Source organism: Myotis nattereri, assembly GCF_964212035.1.
Source record: "Myotis nattereri genome assembly, chromosome: 11".
Classification (NCBI taxonomy): domain Eukaryota; kingdom Metazoa; phylum Chordata; class Mammalia; order Chiroptera; family Vespertilionidae; genus Myotis; species Myotis nattereri.
In genome coordinates this window covers 21,954,006-21,964,738 of record NC_138086.1, presented here as the reverse complement: position 1 = coordinate 21,964,738, position 10,733 = coordinate 21,954,006, and the positions used below count along the sequence as shown (strand labels likewise).

General features: G+C 54.2%; 1 long non-coding RNA gene across 1 annotated transcript; it reads left to right on the top strand.

Annotated features, from left to right (window-relative positions):
- Positions 1-3,394: 3,394 nt before the first annotated feature.
- LOC308526980 lies at positions 3,395-4,922 on the top strand. Its single transcript, XR_013996591.1, has 3 exons — positions 3,395-3,834; positions 4,097-4,293; positions 4,696-4,922. It is a non-coding gene; the product is annotated as an uncharacterized lncRNA (long non-coding RNA).
- Positions 4,923-10,733: the final 5,811 nt, after the last annotated feature.

Genomic DNA, 10,733 nt, shown 5'->3' with positions numbered 1-10,733 from the left:
CAACCTGCAACCTAGATACCCGCCCTTACCCAGGAATTGAACCCGAGACAAACTCGAGGCCCTTGAGTGCACGGGCCAACACTCAAACCACTGAGAAACACGGCCGGGGCAGGCTCTTCTTTCTAATAGTAAGTCCTGTGTGCATCTCATGTGTGCCCTGCCAGGAGAGGGTTAGATCACTCTGACAGCCTCTTCTAAGGCTGCAGTGCACCTTTCACTTGTTCTGAGACTAGATAATAAAAACAAAACCCACTGAACCTGTGGCCTCATTTATTCACCCACCCATCCCTGCATCCATCCATCCCTGCATCCATCCATCCCTGCATCCATCCATCCATCCATCCATCCTTGTATCCATCCATCCATCCTTGTATCCATCCATCCCTGCATCCATCCATCCATCCATCCCTGCATCCATCCATCCCTGCATCCATCCATCCATCCATCCTTGTATCCATCCATCCATCCTTGTATCCATCCATCCCTGCATCCATCCATCCATCCATCCTTGTATCCATCCATCCATCCTTGTATCCATCCATCCCTGCATCCATCCACCCATCCCTGCATCCATCCACCCATCCCTGCATCCATCCATCCATCCTTGTATCCATCCACCCATCCCTGCATCCATCCATCCCTGCATCCATCCATCCATCCTTGTATCCATCCATCCATCCTGTATCCATCCACCCATCCTTGTATCCATCCATCCATCCCTGCATCCATCCATCCATCCCTGCATCCATCCATCCATCCTTGTATCCATCCACCCATCCTTGTATCCATCCACCCATCCCTGCATCCATCCACCCATCCTTGTATCCATCCACCCATCCCTGCATCCATCCATCCATCCATCCTTGTATCCATCCATCCATCCCTGCATCCATCCACCCATCCTTGTATCCATCCATCCATCCCTGAATCCATCTATCCATCCCTGCATCCATCCATCCATCCTTGTATCCATCCATCCATCCTTGTATCCATCCACCCATCCCTGCATCCATCCACCCATCCTTGTATCCATCCATCCCTGCATCCATCCATCCATCCTTGTATCCATCCATCCATCCATCCTTGTATCCATCCATCCATCCCTGCATCCATCCATCCATCCTTGTATCCATCCATCCATCCTTGTATCCATCCACCCATCCTTGTATCCATCCATCCATCCCTGCATCCATCCATCCATCCATCCTTGTATCCATCCATCCATCCTTGTATCCATCCATCCATCCCTGCATCCATCTATCCATCCCTGCATCCATCCATCCATTCAGCAATGTATATTGAGCACCTACTCTGTGCAAGGCTCTGGGGAAAACAGACAAAACAACAACATGACAGAGACAATTCCTGCCCTCCTGGCACCTTCATTCTAACAAAGGAAGTGAGACAGTAAACAAGATAAATACTGAGATGGTGTTCCATTCTTTAGGAAGAGGATCTGCGAGTATTGGAGGAAGGTGTTGTATACAATTTATGTAGAAGGATCACTGGAGGCCAGGCTGACTCACCTCATCCTCGCCCTGGCTCTGTCTCATTGAAAAGATGACATTTGGATTAAAGGAGGGAGAGATTGAGCCATGTGGCCCTGATGCGGGAGCATGTCTGACGGATGAAGGATCAGGAACGAGGCGCTGTGATTGGAACAGAGTGAGCCCAGGGGCAGGGGCAGGAGTTAAGGTCTGAGACAGTCGGAATCCATGGGCCATGACGCGGCATATCTGGGTGTTTTGCAAGGGAAACGTGCGTCTGTCTGCTCTGCTCTGCTCTGCTCTCGTCCCCCCCTGGCGCTCCCTCCCACTCCTCGTTCTGTCCTGAAGGGGTCTCGCAGGCAGACTGCAGTGTGAGGGCCATGCCGAGGGCGTGGGCTGGAGAGCACGTGGGTGCGCGTCTCCTGGGCCCTGAGCCCCTGCCAGGATTCTGTTTGGTCTGGGAAACCCCTCCAAGTTCTTTGTTTTCCTGGGGCAGGAGCTAACCACCTACATCCTGCCTCTGTCCTAGGTTCCCCGCGCACAGGTGAGAGCCGAACAGCGAGAGGAAGGCTCCTGGCCCATTGGTGGTGGAGCAAATGTGCGTCTTGCACCCCGAAAAGGTTTCCGATGGCCTCACATTGCTCCTGGGAGAAGACCCCCGCGTGCGACAGGGCTCCCTCCGCGGCTGGAGAGCGACACGGTCCTCCGCTGGGGCGAGGGGGGCCCCCTCTGAGACACACACACACCCCCATCCTGTGATCCTGTGCAGAGTGACTGTTCCCATCACACGCACCTCCAGCCAGGAGGCCACAGGGAGGGGTTGGCCTTCCAGGGGCCTCAGGGGGAGCGGAGGGCCCGGGAGGCCTGCGAGGGGCACCGAGAAGGGGCAGCGGGGACCCCCCAGCTCGCCCGCTGCTGGGGACCAGCGTGGGCCTCCGGTTCAGACAAAACCTGCTTTGGACCCTGCGGCCCCAGGTCCCACCTCCGTGGCTGCCCCCGGGCTGCGCTGCCCGCAGGAGGACTGGGGCAGTTTTCTGCTCCCTGAGTGTGAGGACTGAGCCCCAGAGCATGTCTGTGCACCCCCAGCCTTCCTGCTCGTCTGCCTTCCACTGGGGTGCCGGCCCCCCTCCTCCCCCTCCCCCTGCACCCCCACCCGCAGCCCACCCCGCCGGGCCTGTGCAGGGGCCTCCCTCCCCCTTGTTTTCCTCGTGAGCCTGTTCTCCCGGTCACTCTGACATCCGAGAGCACCTCGGCTGCCCTCTGCGTTGCCATGGAAACGGGGCATTCTTTCCCTTCTCCCTGTTTACCTTGGTCAGGGACTGCGGCAAAGCCCAGCCTGTCGGGAGGAGGGGGGCGGCGGGCGGGGGAGGGGAGGAGGGGGAGCAGCCACTCCAAACCGGATCATTCCGGTCCAGAGCGCCGCTCCGCCGGGCGGGGCGGGCTGGGAGGCCCGGGGCCGCTTCAGTCTGGAGGCGGCTCTGCCCACCCCTCCCTCCCCCCCTCCCCTCCCTCCCCCTCCCCCCCGGCCCGCCTCCCCTCGCCGCGCGGGGTGGGAGCCAGGCCTTTGTGGCGCAGCCCCGGCCGCTGGGCCTCCGCTCCGAGCCGGGCAGTTGCTCGCCCCCCGGGGCCCTGCAGAGCGTGGGCGTGACGGAGCTGAAGCCAGCCCGCGCTGGCCCTGCAGCTCGCCGGGTTCTCCTGCCCGAGGGGCGCTTCGCCCCAACCCCTACCCGCCCCCCGCCCCGGCTCCCCGCTCCCCGAGCTCCCAGGATACAAGCCAGACTGCCCGCTCCCGGGCCTCCTGCCCGCCCCCACACATGGCCCCCTCCCGCCCCGGGACACCGGGGCTTCTGGAAGGCTCTGGCCCTGACGTAGGAACAGCCTCTCTCGTGCGCTTTCCAGCTCCTCGTGCACGTTTCCCGGGCCCGCAGCGAGGCGCCCCTGGTTTGTGTCACGCAGCCCCCTTGCCTCGGCCTCCGGTGGCCTCCCTGTGAGCTGGCTGCCCGCACCCCAGTCATGGAAGCCCCCCGAGGGCAGCCTTCGGGGCCGGGGCCGGGCTGCCAGGGGCTCGGTAACCGGCCCAGAGGGGGAGCGCCAGTCCCGGCTCACCGGCCCCGCTCCACCACCCCCACCCCCGCCCCGCTTCCCGCCCCGCTTCCCGCCCCGCTTCCCGCCCCGCTTCCCGCCCCGCTTCCCGCCCCGCTTCCCGCCGGAGCTCGGGAACCTGGCCGCGCGGCCGCCCCCTCCTGGCGGAGTCCGACCGGCCCCGCGTCCCGCCGGGGAGGCCGAGGAGCCCGCACCCGGCCGCCTCGCTGCGCAGGGAGAGACCCACGCGGGCGCCCAGCCCCGGGTGCGGCGGGCCGGGCGGGGGCGAGGGCTGCGGGCGGCGGGGGTCTCCCTCCCGGAGGGAAGGCGGCGCTGGGACACCCCTTCGTCTTCGCGCCCGTAGCCCCAGCGCCACCCTTCCCCCCACCCCACCGCCGTCCGACGGGGGGCGAGGAGGGAGCGGGAATTCGATTCTCCAGACACCCTCCGAGGCCTTCTCGCTCAGGACTGGCTGTCACCCGCCCAGAGGGTGACAGTTCTTAAAAGGAAACTTCTCGGGTTTGCAGGCAGGGCCCCCCTTTCCTGAGCTCTGCGGATCTGGCCAACCCCCTTGGCAAACCACTGGCTTGTCTGGGCCTCCCAACCTGTGAAATGGGCCAAGACCTCCAGGCTGCCGTTCCAGCTCCGGGTTGCTGAGGAGAAAATGAACCGTGAACATGCTTGGCTGCCGTGCGGGAGGCCGAGGCTGGGCTCTGCGATCACGGTGAGACCAAGCAGCGCTGCCGTTCAGCCCCCCTGCCCTGGTGCACCCCGCGCACATGCCCCCTGAGCGGCCTCCAAGGCCTCTTACTTTCCAGGGCGTCTGGGCAGCGCAGGGGGAGCAAGAGGCAGCTGCTGCCACCCTGAACCGTGGCCCGACCTTGGCTGTGTCAGTGCACACGCCGCCTTTTCCTCTAGGCTGAGGCTTAGGGAGGAAACGGAGACCCCAGAAGCCTGATGCATTTGTGGTTGGCAGAGCTTTATGGTGGTACCAGCAGCCCGACGCACGAAATTCGTGCAAGCGCTCAGCCCCACCTGCCAAGGTAGCTGCCTCGGCCCTGGCAGCCCCAGCTTCGTCTGGAAGGACGTCCAGTCTAGTTAGCATATTACGCTTTTATTATTATAGATGGAGGGGATTTTGAAAACACCCTTCGCAGTCATGGGGACAGCCACCTCAGCTCCGATAGCAAGACAGCTTTAGGTGGAAGGTTCAAGAAGGATTTGCCCAGCTGACGTGCGTGGTTCAGTGGTTGAGCGTCCACCTATGAACCAGGAGGTCACGGTGTGGGATTCCTGGTCGGAGCACATGCCCGGGTTGCGGGCACCATCCCCAGTGTGGGGCGTGCAGGGGGCAGCCAGTCAACGATTCTGTCATTGATGTTTCTGTCTGTCTGTCTTCTCCCTTCCTCTCTGAATCAATAAAAATAAAAAAGGATGAACTGATCAGTCTGTCCCCTCTAAGGTGACAGACTGAGCGACAGCTGCTTTCTCTTCTTTACACAGCTGCCAGGTGCAAGACTGCTCTAAAGCTCCTGGCCTGGTGGGAGGTCCGGAAATAAGTGGCCGGCCTCCCCCCCTGCCTGCCCTTGTCCGCAGCCCTGGTGTGGGCCAAGTGGTTGCTGCCCTTCCTGAGCGGGGCTTGGCATCTTCCTTCCTGCGGGAGCTGTGAGGTCTTCCTGCGCAGCTGACTGCTGCAGCGGAGCTGGCACACACTCTGTGTATGAGAATCTGAGCGAAGTATCTCACTTCTGCCTTTGCAGCTTCCGGGCCAGACCCCCAGGGCCTGTGCAGGATGGATGGATTTGCTGGGTCTGCTTTGTATGTCACTCAGAAACCCTCTACCTCCTCTCACCTCGCTGTGTTTATGGCATAAAAGACCGTCTGCCCTGGAATAACGTTCTTGATTTTATGAATGGATGAAATAATGAGGAATAGGCTCTGGGTGGTAGGATGAAACCACACTTGAACCTGGAGAGACTGGGTATTTTTTTAAAAGTCCCTCCCTCCCTGCATTTTTCCTTCTACTAGCTTCCAAGGTTGGCTTTTAAATCAAAGAATCCCCCAAACCAGTCAGGCTTCAACTGAATCAATGAAGAAATTAAAAATACTAATGCTCCCGCTCCACCCTTTGCAACACCCGGTCATTTACAATTGGACCCAGATTTACAGCATCCTGAGGAACTGAATTGGAAGAGCTATGAGGGGTTCTGCTTTATCAAGCGGGGGGTGGGGGGGGGGGTGGGACAAAACCAAAACCAAGAACATACTTAAAAAAATAAACAGCTGTCCCCGCAGCCCTTCCCTCCCTACCCGTCTCATTACTGTTCGCTCTTTGGGCTGCTTTTAGGAAACCGTCCTTTACATCTCTAATATGCTTTACTGGTTATTGCTTCGATTTGAGACACTCCATATATTGCCTTCCTGCTATGGAAGATGAGGACTTAGCTCACTTACATAATTCCACCTCCCCTGCCTCACCCTCTTATATTTAACTCCTTAACTGTAATTTTAAGTAAATACTTCACCTGTGTTTCTTGTTCCATCAGCTATAGAGAACAATAACAATAAATGCCTAATAATGTTTACTACATGCCAGGCAGCACTTTACATATACCTGCTCATTTAAGCCACATAATAATGTCAAGAGACAGGTTACTATTACTGGCCCCATTTTAGGGAAAAGAAAAGTAAGGCCATCTTACTATTATTTTAGTGGTTCTCTGTGCCACGCCAGCACGGCCAAGGGTGACCCTGAGAGGGGGCGGTGACGGATTTAGAAAAGACAGACAAGAAAATGAAAGCTGGGTCTGGGTGGGACGCTGTCCTCTCTGATGGAGAGCCTCTCTGCTGGAGAGCTAGCAACAGCGCCACGGACTGCAAGCCGTGCCTTTCTTTTATAGCCAGATTCCACGAGGCAAAGTAAGGGCGTGGTCAAGATGTTTACAACATTCTCGTGGGTTTTGATCCTACTCTATTACATGCACCTGAACATTATCAAGCCCACATCACTCAGGCACGTGGGGCCACGTGTTCCGACCATAGGTTCAAGCTTACAACTACAGCTGTTGGCTATAATTGTGCTGGGAGGGCCCTGCCCTCCAAGCTGGGACTTGCACGTGGCAATGAGGGGACTGTGCCCTCTCATCAGTCCAAGGCTTGAACCTGTCCGAACACTGTAGCCGCTCTCCACAGTTCTCCAAGAGGGAGAGGAGGTCAACGCAGGGGGCCAGTCTGCCATCTTTACAGAGTTTTAGCAGAACAAGGACTGGGAAGCATTCATTCTGGCCTTTGCTCTAGTTCCCTGCTGGATAATTAAGAACGGCAGTGATGCCCTGGCCCATGCACCAACAAGGTGGTGGGTTTGGTTCCTGGTCAGGGCACATACCCAGGTTTCGGGTTCGATCCCCAGTCAGGGCGTGTGTGGGAGGCAACTGATCAATGTTTCTCTCAAAAATCAATAAAAATTTAAAAAAATTAAACCAAAAAAAAGAATGACAGTGACAAGGTAGCAAGGTCTCTATCAGTCATCTCAGCCGGCACCAGGCAGTTACTCAGCTGTGGGGCTTGGATTCCCATATGCCACAAACCAGCTAAATGGAAATCAACTAGGAATTTGTTCAAATTTCACCTACTAAACCAGAATCTTTGGGATTTTGGCCCAGGACTCTGTGTTTTTAACAAGCTTGCCTCATGGTTTGGAAACCAGTGGGTCACAGGTGGGCCAGCAGCTGGGCTGGCTCTGTTGCAGCTCCAGTGCCAGCACCATCACTGGGAGCCTGCACTACCACGGCACTCACAGTAGACCTGCCCCTGCAGCAGGACCCGTGATCTGAATCCCAAGATCAAGGTGACGAGCTAACCCGGTCCAATCTTAGTGTTCACGTGTGACGCTCACCGTTATGCTCCAAGCCTTTGGTCATAATCACAGAACATGAGATCTGAAGGGACGCTACTCCGGGCATAAGGGAGTGGGGAGCAGCTGTGGGAGAAGGGATCCTCTTAGAGCAGTGGTTCTCAACCTTCCTCATGCCGCGACCCTCTAATACAGTTCCTCATGTTGTGGTGACCCCCAACCATAAAATTATTTTCGTTGCTACTTCAGTTATGTGAGTTTGCTACTGTAAACAATATGTAATTATATATGTGTTTTCCGACGGTCTTAGGCAACCCCTGTGAAAGGGTCATTCGACCCCCAAAGGGGTCGCGACCCACAGGTTGAGAACCGCTGTCTTAGAGGGTGAAGTGATGCAAAGCACAGGTTTGCAGAGGGAAACGTGTGGAAGAGCAAAGCCAGAAGTAGGAACTGGTTTCATCCCCAAAGGACCTCCGTGAAGGGCTCAGCTCCTCCCGGGGCTTTTCCCTTGAATCCTAAAGACGGTTGTGACTCTGTACTATGTACAAGTTCACAACTTCCCCTTTCAATTCTCTATGGCTCCTCCAACCATTCAGAAAAGTGTTGATGCGCCCTGACTGGTTTGGCTCAGTGGATAGAGAGTCGGGCCGTGGACTGACAGGTCCTGGGTTCAATTCCTAGTCAGGGCACCAAAAAAAAAAAAAGGAAGGAAAGTGTTGACGCGTCCATACAAACTTGTGTAGTGGCAGCCTGCGGAACATACAGGCGGCGAGGAAAAGGGAGTGGGACCTGCCCCACAGTCACACCCTTGCTGACGTCCTGAGGGGACTGGTGACTGTTGTTGTCCAGGAGTTCCAGATGCTAAGCAGAGAGAAGCAGCCCCCAGTGAGGGGGGTGGAAGGTGGATGACCCACAGAAATTAGAGAGAAAAGTGGACCGTGGTGGGGTATAAAGTAGGTGGTGGTGGTGACTGATGCTTAGGTCACACAGGTGAGCTCACATACCCACAGATTACCATCAGTCAATCAAGATAGCCTTGAACCACATAGATTTGGATGATTTATTGATCATGTTATTTTTAGAAAACCAACAGCAAAACACTGACAAGGTACATAAATACAGATTGGACATTTTAGGGTAAATTCACTATATTTCCTACCTGTTTGTAGGAACCCAGGTAAGGTGGAAAAGCTGTCCTGCTCATACGGCATGCACACCAGACTGCAAAAGGACTTCCACACTATTTAACGGGACTGTGGCAATAGCTTTATAATAAGGCGAGCATCGCGTGTGGCCTAAGCATACCCTGTACGAAGAGCCACGCCCAGGCTCACCCTCAGAGGTTGTGTGTGGGGGAGGTTTCCCTTTCTTGCCGAGGTTCTTCCAGAAAATCCTCATTGGCAGGTGCCTTTACAGGAAGATGCTGGCGCTGTCCCTGCTCAGACTCCGTACAAGAAAGTGGCTCTAGAGAAGGTCAGTGTGTTTCTGATGCCTCCTTTGTATTCTACATGTGCAACTAGTACAACAGCAATTACTAAGCTTGGTGAGACTGCCTCTGACTCACCCTGTACACTAAGCAGGGCCCTTAAGAAACTTCTAAAAAGTGGGGGGAAAAAATCAAAAACATGAAAATTATACTAAAAAGATGGCACCACTTTTGAAGCACAACTCAGAATTTTTTATAACATCAGACAAGACAGGAGGTTGCTTTACACCAAACCTAACAACCTTAGAAGGAAACACCATTGCTGGGCATGATCTGGTGGCGACGAATGGAACGCAGAGGTTACAGACCTCGACTGAGTCTACCTCAGGCCTGGCCAACGCTCCGAGAGTCCTCAGGTATTTTGGGAACCAGAGCTATTTAAGCTAACGGGGACAGTTTTGGGAGCTGATGATCATGAGACCATAAACCCTTGCCCATCTTGAAGCTCAATGCCAGAACAGTGAAGAATAAGGAAGATGGCATTTTGTGCTACATCAGAGTGCTGTCAGGTAGCCAATTCGGTAACCTGGGCCTCGTTCTAGATGTCTGTAAGACCACCGAGAGACAAGGGGGTTTTACAGAAGTAAGACAGCATAGTCTCCAAAGATAATTCAACCTCTCCTACATGCTCAGCAATATGGCTGGAAAGGAAAAACTAAGACTCCTGCATGGATAGTGGGAAAGCAAGTATATGTCAAAAGCTAAAGAAGCGTGTGGACATGATGGGTTTTCTCCTCCTCGCACACTGCGTAGCCTTCCCATAGGTGCTGAGAGTTCTATGATGGTTAGACGACAGATGGCCTAGAACTCAGGGCAGGGAACTATGCCAGAGCTAAACTCAGGATTACCACCAGTGGGTCTAATGTCAGCCGATTGCCCGAGCTGATCAGGTTGCTTGTATGTCTACTGGTTTCCAAGCCCGACCAGGATTCTTCCTTTTCCATTTCTAACCACGCACAGCTCCACCCATTGAAGAGAAGGTGCTTATGGGGACAGGGGTAGGAAGGAAAAACTCTATATGAATCAAGTGTGATAGAAAAGTTGAAACACTGATTATCTATGGATTTCAATGATCTGTGCTTTACTCTTGATACTCTGGGTAATCAAAGGTCACTGTTAATATACCTTTGCTTAGAAATGTTAATGTTTATTATACATCTAAATCTAGCTATGTCATAGACATGAACAGTTTAGAGCGAAGTTTCACATCATGTCACTAGGGCCCTGAAAAAAGAAGATTCTGCCAGTGGAAAGGGTTTCAGTTTGGCCCCCTAACATTTCAATCTAGTCTATATTGTTTTATAGATTTTTCCAGGATGTGGAAAACACTCTATTAAATTCAGAAAGCATGATTTTCTTTACGTAAAGTCTGACATTCACAGATAAATTAGTATATACATGGGAGAACTGGTAGTATTAAATATTAGGTTTTAATTCTCCACGTAGGAAACTCTCACAGATAGACTTCCTCGTTCCTGGGCAAAGAAATGTAGGCAGATAGGCACACACGAGAGACTACAAAGATGACTGGGGGAAGTCTCAAAGCTAACAAACCCAGGGCTGGAGTAACAAAACACTGACCTGAACATCCAGCTCTACCAAGAGTTGGCTTGAGCCAGCCGATCCCAACTCAAATTCTGGTTATAGTTTGACTCTACAGCGATGAGCTGGCTTCCCCAAGAAAGTTGGCTACCTGCCTTATAGTCATATCCTATATATAATCTGTACATATCCGTATGTGTTTCTTTATATTGCACTTAAACTTCAGGGCTGCAGTAAGATAGCAGGGAGTACCTCAAAGAGGTGGAGAAGCAGCAGGCATAAA